Raw genomic sequence first — 8,778 nt, forward strand, 5'->3', positions numbered from 1 at the left:
GGGAGGAGGTAAGTCCAGCAGATGGATATGTGATTGTAAAACTTTAATCTGAAAAATCAAACTAATGAATTTATTTTTTTAATTAAAAAAAATGAGGAGGGGGAAGAACCATGTATGACACCTTGAGCTCCTGGAAGAAAAAAGTGGGATATACAGTAAATGCAATACCTGTAAATTATTATTATTATTATTAATAATAATAATAATAATAAAAATAAAAATATGCGTCTCTCATTTCAACTGCACTGACCCCTTGGTTCCACCCTCCCGCCTGCTTTTTTTGCAGCATAGAAACTGTAAAGGGGCAGGGACCTTAGCTATGCTGCTTTGGAAAGAAGCCTGGATATCGATCACATAAATAGGGGGAAAATTAGGAGAGGCTTGATGGGGAAAGAGGGCTCAGATGTGATTGACAACAATTATTTGGACAAGCCAGAGGGGGAGAAGGAAGGGAAATAACGGAGCCTGGGCTAAGTAGAAGCCTCACTTTCCTCCGGGCACCAGCCGCAGCGCTGCCTCCCTTCTTCTGCGGGACAGGATCTCGCAAGCGTCTTCTTCTAACCGCCGCGCAACTTGCGCGACGGCGGACTCCTCTACCTTCCTTTCAGAGAGGCCGGCCAACGAAAGGGAAAATGCTCATCATCCAAAGGGCAGAAAATGAGGCCAGCGTCCGCGTCCCCTGCTTTCGCCCGCCTCCCCCTCCGCTTGCAGCAGAAGCGCCTCGCTTACTAGAACGCGTCCCGCGGAGAGTTCCGCGCACAATGCGGAATCCGATTGTGAGCGGGCAGCTTCTGATTGGCTGGGGCGCGGGCGTTCCGCGGGGTGGGCGCTCCTCACCAGATTACCCGATTCCCGATTTCTCATTGCGTTGAGGTTTACGGACCGATCTTGATCTGACCCATGGCTCAGCACCAAAACTAGGATTTAACCCCTAATCCCAGAGAATGCGCAGGGAATCTTTCCTAGTGTGAATCCTCAAGATTGAAAGCAGGACCGTGGAGCCGAACCTTGACAGTTTTGCCCTTCATGCATCTGCAATAAACCAGCATGCTCTGTGCCAGAGGATGCTCTGCCAGCGACTACTAACCATGACTGATGGAGACTAATTTCTACTTCGTCAGAAGCAGCAACGCTTCTGAATACCAGTGGCTGGAAGCCCCAGTGTCCTCCCTGGAGGGGGATTGGACCTGGGACGTTCTGCTTGCAAGACATACACCCTGAGATATGGCCCTTCCCCTCACACACTGCTGCACAAGCACATTTACAATTACCTGGCTGGGTGTCTTTGCACATTTTGTGAAAACAAAGTGCATTCCCTGCTGGTGTTTTATGGGTGCAATAGAATCGACAGATTAGAAAGCAGTGACCGCCCCCCGCCCCCCGCAAAAAGAGGACTGCCTCCTGGTATGAACAGGAAAAGACAGAAGTTGGTCCCCATACACAAATGCAATCATGTGCAGGTGTGGGCTGCAGTAAAAGGTAAAGGTAAAAGGACCCCTGACCGTTGGGTCCAGTCGCGGACAACTCTGGGGTTGCGGCACTCATCTCGATTTATTGGCCGAGGGAGCCAGCGTACAGCTTCCGGGTCATGTGGCCAGCATGACTAAGCTGCTTCTGGCGAACCAGAGCAGCGCACAGAAACGCCGTTTACCTTCCCGCCGGAATGGTACCTATTTATCTACTTGCACTTTGATGTGCTTTCAAACTGCTAGGTGGGCAGGAGCAGGGACCGAGCAACGGGAGCTCACCCCGTTGTGGGGATTCAAACTGCCGACCTTCTGATAGGCAAGTCCTAGGCTCTGTGGTTTAACACACAGCGCCACCCGCGTCCTGTGGGCTGCTATCTAATTTCAAGGCATTGATGAACAGGCAAATGATGCTCAAATGTGGGCAAGCCCTGAATCAACTGCAATGCAAAACACCATCTAAATAAAAAGAGCCAAGAGACTGAACTATAAACTGGAAGGTCCCCAGTTTGCCAGGCACCTTTGCTGCAAACTCACTAGGAGGCCTTAGTTGAGCCTCAGTCTTCCCATCTACAATATGGGGCTAATAATAATACCGGTCTGTCATACAGGGCCGTGTTAGGGGCTACACGATAATGTAGGCTAAATTTTTATAGGGGTACATGTCCCTTGGCTTTGTGGTCTAAACCACTGTCCTGCTTGGACTTGCCGATTGGAAGGTCGGCGGTTCAAGGCCCCACGATGGGGTGAGCTCCTGTTGTTCAGTCCCAGCTCCTGCCCACCTAGCAGTTTGAAAGCACGTCAAAGTGCAAGTAGATAAATAGGTACCACTCCGGCGGGAAGGTAAACGGCATTTCCATGTGCTGCTCTGGCTTCGCCAGAAGCGGCTTAGTCATGCTGGCCACATGACCCGGAAAAACTGTCTGCAGAGTGGACAAACGCCAGATCCCTCGGCCAGTAAAGCGAGATGAGCACCGCAACCCCAGAGTCGTTCGCGACTGGACTTAACTGTCAGGGGTCCTTTTACCTTTACCTTTACTAGGATGAGAGTCAGGTTTGTATGGAAGATCTCCCATTTATTGCAATTTACATTTTATTTTGCAATTACAGTGTCTAAGATGAGCCTTTCCCCCCTGCTATTCTGCATATACTTGCAGTGCACTGTCTATCTCGGGGGGGGGTGTATCTTTGTGCGCAAACAACAGTCCTTTGTGCCACCCTTCTATGGACCCCATGCTCCATTGTTTGCCGGCACTGGACGATAGAGTCAATGGACTTGTCGGGAAAGGAAATGATGCGGTCAAGTGTCTCTTTATGTTTCTCACTTACAGAAAACATTTGCTTGGGCCACAAAAAAGGGCTTCTCTTTGCTTTCCGTCTCAAACAGTGCAGAACTGTCAGGCTTTGCTGGGAACTGATGTGACTTCATTGCTTCAGCACTCCTCCCGGGATGCTTCTCAGCGAAACCACCACCACTGTGAATGAGCAGTGTGTGTGTGTGTGTGTGTGTGTGTGTGTGTGTGTGTGAATGAAGCATCTGAATCCAAAAGGGCTGGGAGGGGGTTGCCTTGCCTTTTAATGCAAGCAGAGGAGACTGAACGCTGGGAGATTCAGGACAGACGAAAAGAAGCAAATCTTCTGTTCTGGTCGCCTCACCTCAAACAGGGTACAGTATTTTGTAATTAGCTGATTTGCTGCAGTGACTGCCCAAAACACATCTATATTTTTTTTTTATAAAATTTTTATTGGTTTTTCAACATATAATATAAAACAATACAAAAGACAAACACAAACAAACAAACATATAAACATGTATAATTTCATATATTTTTTCATGTACCCAATTTCAGCGACTTCCCCATGGCCCCCTTTTCTGCATCCCTGTTTTGAACTTTTTTTCCAGCAACCCCTGGTCCAAATTACTTAATTCCTTTCTTTAACCTCTTTCTTTCCTCTTATCCAATCATTTATCGCTGCAAATCTGTTATGCTTTACCCATGACATTTTAACACTCAGTAATTTTACAAGAATTTTTAAGATAAAGTTTAAATTTCTTCCAATCTTCTTCCGCCGTCTCTTTCCCTTGGTCACGGATTCTGCTCGTCATCTCTGCTAGTCCCATATAGTCGATCACCTTCGTCTGCCACTCTTCCAGTGTGGGTAGTTCTTGTGTCTTCCAATACTTTGCTAGTAGAACTCTCGCTGCTGTTGTAGCATACATAAAAAACATCCTATCTTTCTTTGACACCAATTGGCCTACCATGCCCAGGAGAAAAGCCTCTGGTTTTTTGTGAAAGGTACACTTAAGCACCTTCTTAATTTCATTATATATCATTTCCCAGAAGGCCTTAATCCTTGGGCACGTCCACCAAAGGTGATAAAAAGTACCTTCATTTTCATTACATTTCCAACATTTATTATTGGGCAAATGGTAAATTTTTGCAAGCTTGACTGGGGTCATGTACCACCTATAAATCATTTTCATAATATTCTCTCTTAAGGCATTACATGCCGTAAATTTTATACCGGTGGTCCATAACTGTTCCCAGTCAGCAAACATAATGTCATGACCAATGTCCTGTGCCCATTTAATCATAGCTGATTTAACCATTTCATCCTGTGTATTCCATTTCAGCAGCAAGTTGTACATTCTAGACAGGTTCTTCGTATTGGGTTCTAACAATTCTGTTTCTAACTTTGACTTCTCCACTTGGAAGCCGATTTTCCTGTCCTGTTTGAAGACTTCATTTATCTGGTAATAATGTAGCCAATCTCTTACTTTAAACTTCAATTTCTCATAACTCTGTAATTTCACATTTCCATCTTCTTGTTCTACAATTTCCCAATATTTTGGCCATTTAGATTCCATATTAAGTTTTTTAACTTCCTTAGCCTCCATTGGTGACAGCCACCTAGGGGTTTTATTTTCCAACAAATCTTTATAACGAATCCAAACATTATATAATGCTTTCCTAACAATATGGTTTTTGAAGCTTTTATGGATTTTTACCTTGTCATACCATATATATGCATGCCAACCAAATCTATTATTGAACCCTTCTAGGTCCAAAATGTCTGTGTTCTCAAGAAGTAGCCAGTCTTTCAACCAGCAAAAAGCTGCTGCTTCATAGTAAAGTTTTAAGTCCGGCAGGGCAAACCCCCCTCTTTCTTTTGCATCAGTTAATATCTTAAATTTTATTCTGGGCTTTTTGCCCTGCCAGACAAATTTCGATATATCTTTCTGCCACTTCTTGAAACAGTCCATTCTGTCCACAATCTGCAATGTTTGAAACAAAAACAACATTCTTGGCAAAACATTCATCTTAATAACAGCAATTCGGCCTAACAAGGAAAGTCTCAAATTTGACCATATTTCCAAATCTTTCTTAATTTCTGTCCAGCATTTCTCATAATTGTCTTTAAATAAATTCACATTCTTAGTTGTTAAATTGACCCCTAGATATTTCACCTTATTTGCTACCATTAATCCAGTTTCACTCTGAAACTTCTCTCTTTCCTCCACTGTTAAATTCTTTCCCAATACCTTTGTTTTTTGTTTATTTAACTTAAAACCTGCCACTCGACCAAAGACTTGTATTATCTCCAAAACTTTTTTTGTACTAGTGTCTGGCTCTTGCAGGGTTAAAACTAAATCATCTGCAAACGCTTTCAACTTGTATTGTTTAGCTCCGACCTGAATCCCTTTTACCAGCTGGTCACCTCTAATCATATTTAATAAAACCTCCAGAACAGTTATAAAAAGTAGTGGGGATATTGGGCACCCCTGTCGTGTCCCTTTTTCAATAGCGATTTCTTCAGTAACCACGTTATTTACAATTAGTTTTGCTTTTTGTTCAGAATAAATTGCACCTATACCATTCTCAAAACCTTGGCCCACCCCCATTCCTTTGAGATTCTTTTTCATAAAACTCCAAGAGATATTGTCAAAGGCTTTCTCAGCGTCCACAAATATTAATACTGCCTTAGTGTTAATGTTATTCTCAAGTAATTCCATAATGTTTATTATATTTCTCACATTGTCAGATAAATGTCTTCCTGGGAGAAAGCCAGCCTGGTCTTTATGAATCTCACCCACCAAAACCCTCTTCAATCTTTTTGCTAAAATGTCTGCAAAAATTTTGTAATCCACATTGAGCAATGATATAGGGCGGTAGTTCTTAATCTGATTCTTTTCAGTCTCAGATTTTGGTATAAGTGTAATATATGCTTCTTTCCACGATTCAGGTGCCTTCTTCCCCTCTAAAATTTCATTGCAGACTTCCTTAAACGGTTGAATCAGCCAATCTTTCAAAGCTTTGTAGTATCTGGAAGTCAGGCCATCTGGTCCTGGAGATTTTCCCAGTTTCATGTTTTGAATGGCTCCCTCTATTTCCTGCTCAGTTATTTTCTGGTTTAAACTCACTTTACTTTGTTCAGATATTTTTTGTAATCCATATTTTTAGAGAAATTCTTCTATCTCTTTTTCATCCACCGGCCCTTGTGCATAAAGTCTTCTGAAATAACTCTGAAAGCAGTTTCTAATCTCATTTGGCCTAAAAATGTTCTTTCCTTCAACCTCTAAGCTTGTAACCATATTCAGTTTTTGTCTTTTCTTCAATTGCCATGCCAGAAGTTTCCCACATTTATCTGCCGATTCAAATGTCTTTTGTCTCATTAGCTTTATTTTCCATTCTATCTCCTGGTTCATCAGTTCCATATACTGTCTCTGGTAGAACTTTATTTCTCTTAAGATTTCGTGAGACTTTGGCTTTGATCTCAATTTTTTTTCACCTTCTTTTATTTTTTCCAAAATCTTATCTTTCTTTTCGTTCTGTCTCTTCTTTTTTAAAGTGTTCTGCTGTATCAAAAATCCTCGCATAACAGCTTTACTTGCGTCCCATATTGTTCTTTTCTCCACCTCTGTTTTCAGGTTTATCTCAAAGTAGTCCTTAATAGTTTTCTGGGCCTTTCTGTACACCTCTTCATCTCTAAATAGAGAGTCATTCATCCTCCATCTGAAGGAACCAGCTGTTGTTGTGTTCATTTCCATCTTTACGGCGTTATGGTCGGAGCAAGTCTTTGGGCAGATTTCCACTTTCTTTATCTTAGGTGCCATTCCACTAGTTACCCAAATTTGGTCGATTCTGGTCCAGGTCATTTTTGCTTCAGAGAAAAAAGTTCCCTCTCTCTCCAGAGGGTTTCTTGTTCTCCAGATGTCAATCAAGTCAATATTATCTGTCATTTCAAAAAAAGTCTTGGGTAGTCTCCCATCCTTAGAAACCACCTGTCTTAGTGCTTTGTCCATATTTGTAGAGACCACTCCATTCATATCTCCCATCATGATTATATTGTAATCCAAATAGTCCATTAATGTCTCATGTAGTTTCTTAAAGAACTCTGACTTCCCTTCATTCGGAGCGTAGATCCCAATTATCAATAATTTTTCTCCTTGGACTTGTATTTCTATTGCCAAATATCTTCCTTGTTCGTCTTTAAACATCAACTTAGGGGCCAATTTTTCCTTAGCATAAATCACCACTCCTCTTTTTTTCACCTTATCTGATGAAATAAATTCCTGTCCCAGTCTTTTATTAACAAGTAATTTTCTATGTGTTCTAGTCACGTGGGTTTCTTGCAAACAAATCAAATCCAATTGTTCTTTTTTTAAAATATGGAAAACCTCACGTCTTTTTCTGGGAAGGTTCAAACCATTACAATTCCAGCTTAAAATTTGTAGAGCCATATTGTTGTTTACTTTGTTGCTCCTCCAACTGCCCCCAGCAGTTGTTCTTCCTTTGTTGGGGTCTGAAGTCCAAATGTCAAGTTCGATATATCCGCTAAGTCCTTAGCCTCAGTAGTCAGGTCCACCACTCCCTTCACAAGGTCTTCTTGATTTTTTTCCAGAAACTGTTCTTTATCTTGCACTGTTTTTATTTTGATTTTTTCCCCTTTATAGTTAAAAGACAGGCCTTGTGGGTACTCCCATCTGTATATTATGTTATTCTTCATCAACAAGGTGGTCAGATCCTTGTAGTAGGTTCTCACTTCCAAGATATATTTAGGAATATCCTTATAAATCTGAACAAAGGAGTCTTCAATCTCCAGAGATCTTTGATATTGTAGATTCAATATTTTATCTCTCTCCTCCTTAGATCTCAAGGTTATCAGGCAGTCCCTAGGCTTCTTTTTATTCTGTCTTCTTCCCAGTCTGAAGGCCGTAACTATCTTGAATTCCTCCTCTTTCAAATTCACTTGCCAGAAATCCGAAAATTCTTTTGTGAGGAACTCTGCCAAATTGTCCTGCTCACTTTCTGGAACGGCTCTCAATCTCAAGTTCCTCTCCTTTCTCTGAAGATCTATTAAGGACAGGGCCGCCTCATGTTCCTCTAGCTTTTTACAAACAGGTTCTAATTTAACTTGTGTAGATTCAGCTATAATTTTTGCCTCTTCAGCAGTCTTACGAATTACAACATTTTCTTCAATTAATTTATTTATAGTCTCTGTATTAGATGCAACACTTTTAGTGTTCAAGTCAAGCTTCTCTGATAGCTCTGTTAATTGTTTAGAATTTTCTGTACCTTGCTTGGTCAAAGCCTCTAATGATTCATTAATTTTTAATAGTGCTTGTGTCACTGTATCCATCCCTCTTTCCTGCCCTTCTACACCTGCAAGGGCTAAGCCTGATATGGAACCTCTTCTCCTTTGTGCAATTTTTCTTTTTGCTCTTGTTTTTATCTCATCCTCTTGGCCTCTCATGTCCCAAGGTCGTTCCCACAGGAATTGTTTCCAGATGGAAAACTCCACTAACTTGTTCTTTACACTGTTAAATTTTCCCTCAACCCTCTAGAGGGAGCAATTCACAGTTCAAGGTACAGGGAAACAAAGAAAAAGAAAGCAAAAAATGGCCACAACTTTTCAAATAATTTTCCAGTCAGAGAACTGTCATTTTGTATCCTCAGCCACCAACAGTAGCAAATAAAGTCTCAACTTTATATCCAACTTGCAATACACCAACTTTGTATCCAATCTCAAGTGACAGCTTCCAGTCCCGGTGAATTAGTCCTTTTTAAAGCAGTCCTTTCCCAAGGGTTTAAAACAGCGGATAATTTTCCCTTTCACCTCTTTCCAGCAGGTAATGCTAGTTCAGGTTCCTCCCCCCCCCCGCTCCTGCTGCTAAGGGGGAAGGTTCAGGTTCAATGTCTAGGTTGAATATAAATAGAGCTGTCTTCCGTCAAATTGCAGCTTGTATATCGTTGCTTTAACTGTCATGCAGTCCGGGAAAGGCAGACTTCCTTATTTTAACTCTTTCCCG

The sequence above is a fragment of the Podarcis raffonei genome, chromosome 8 (assembly GCF_027172205.1).
Source record: "Podarcis raffonei isolate rPodRaf1 chromosome 8, rPodRaf1.pri, whole genome shotgun sequence".
In the NCBI taxonomy this organism is placed as follows: Eukaryota; Metazoa; Chordata; class Lepidosauria; order Squamata; family Lacertidae; genus Podarcis; species Podarcis raffonei.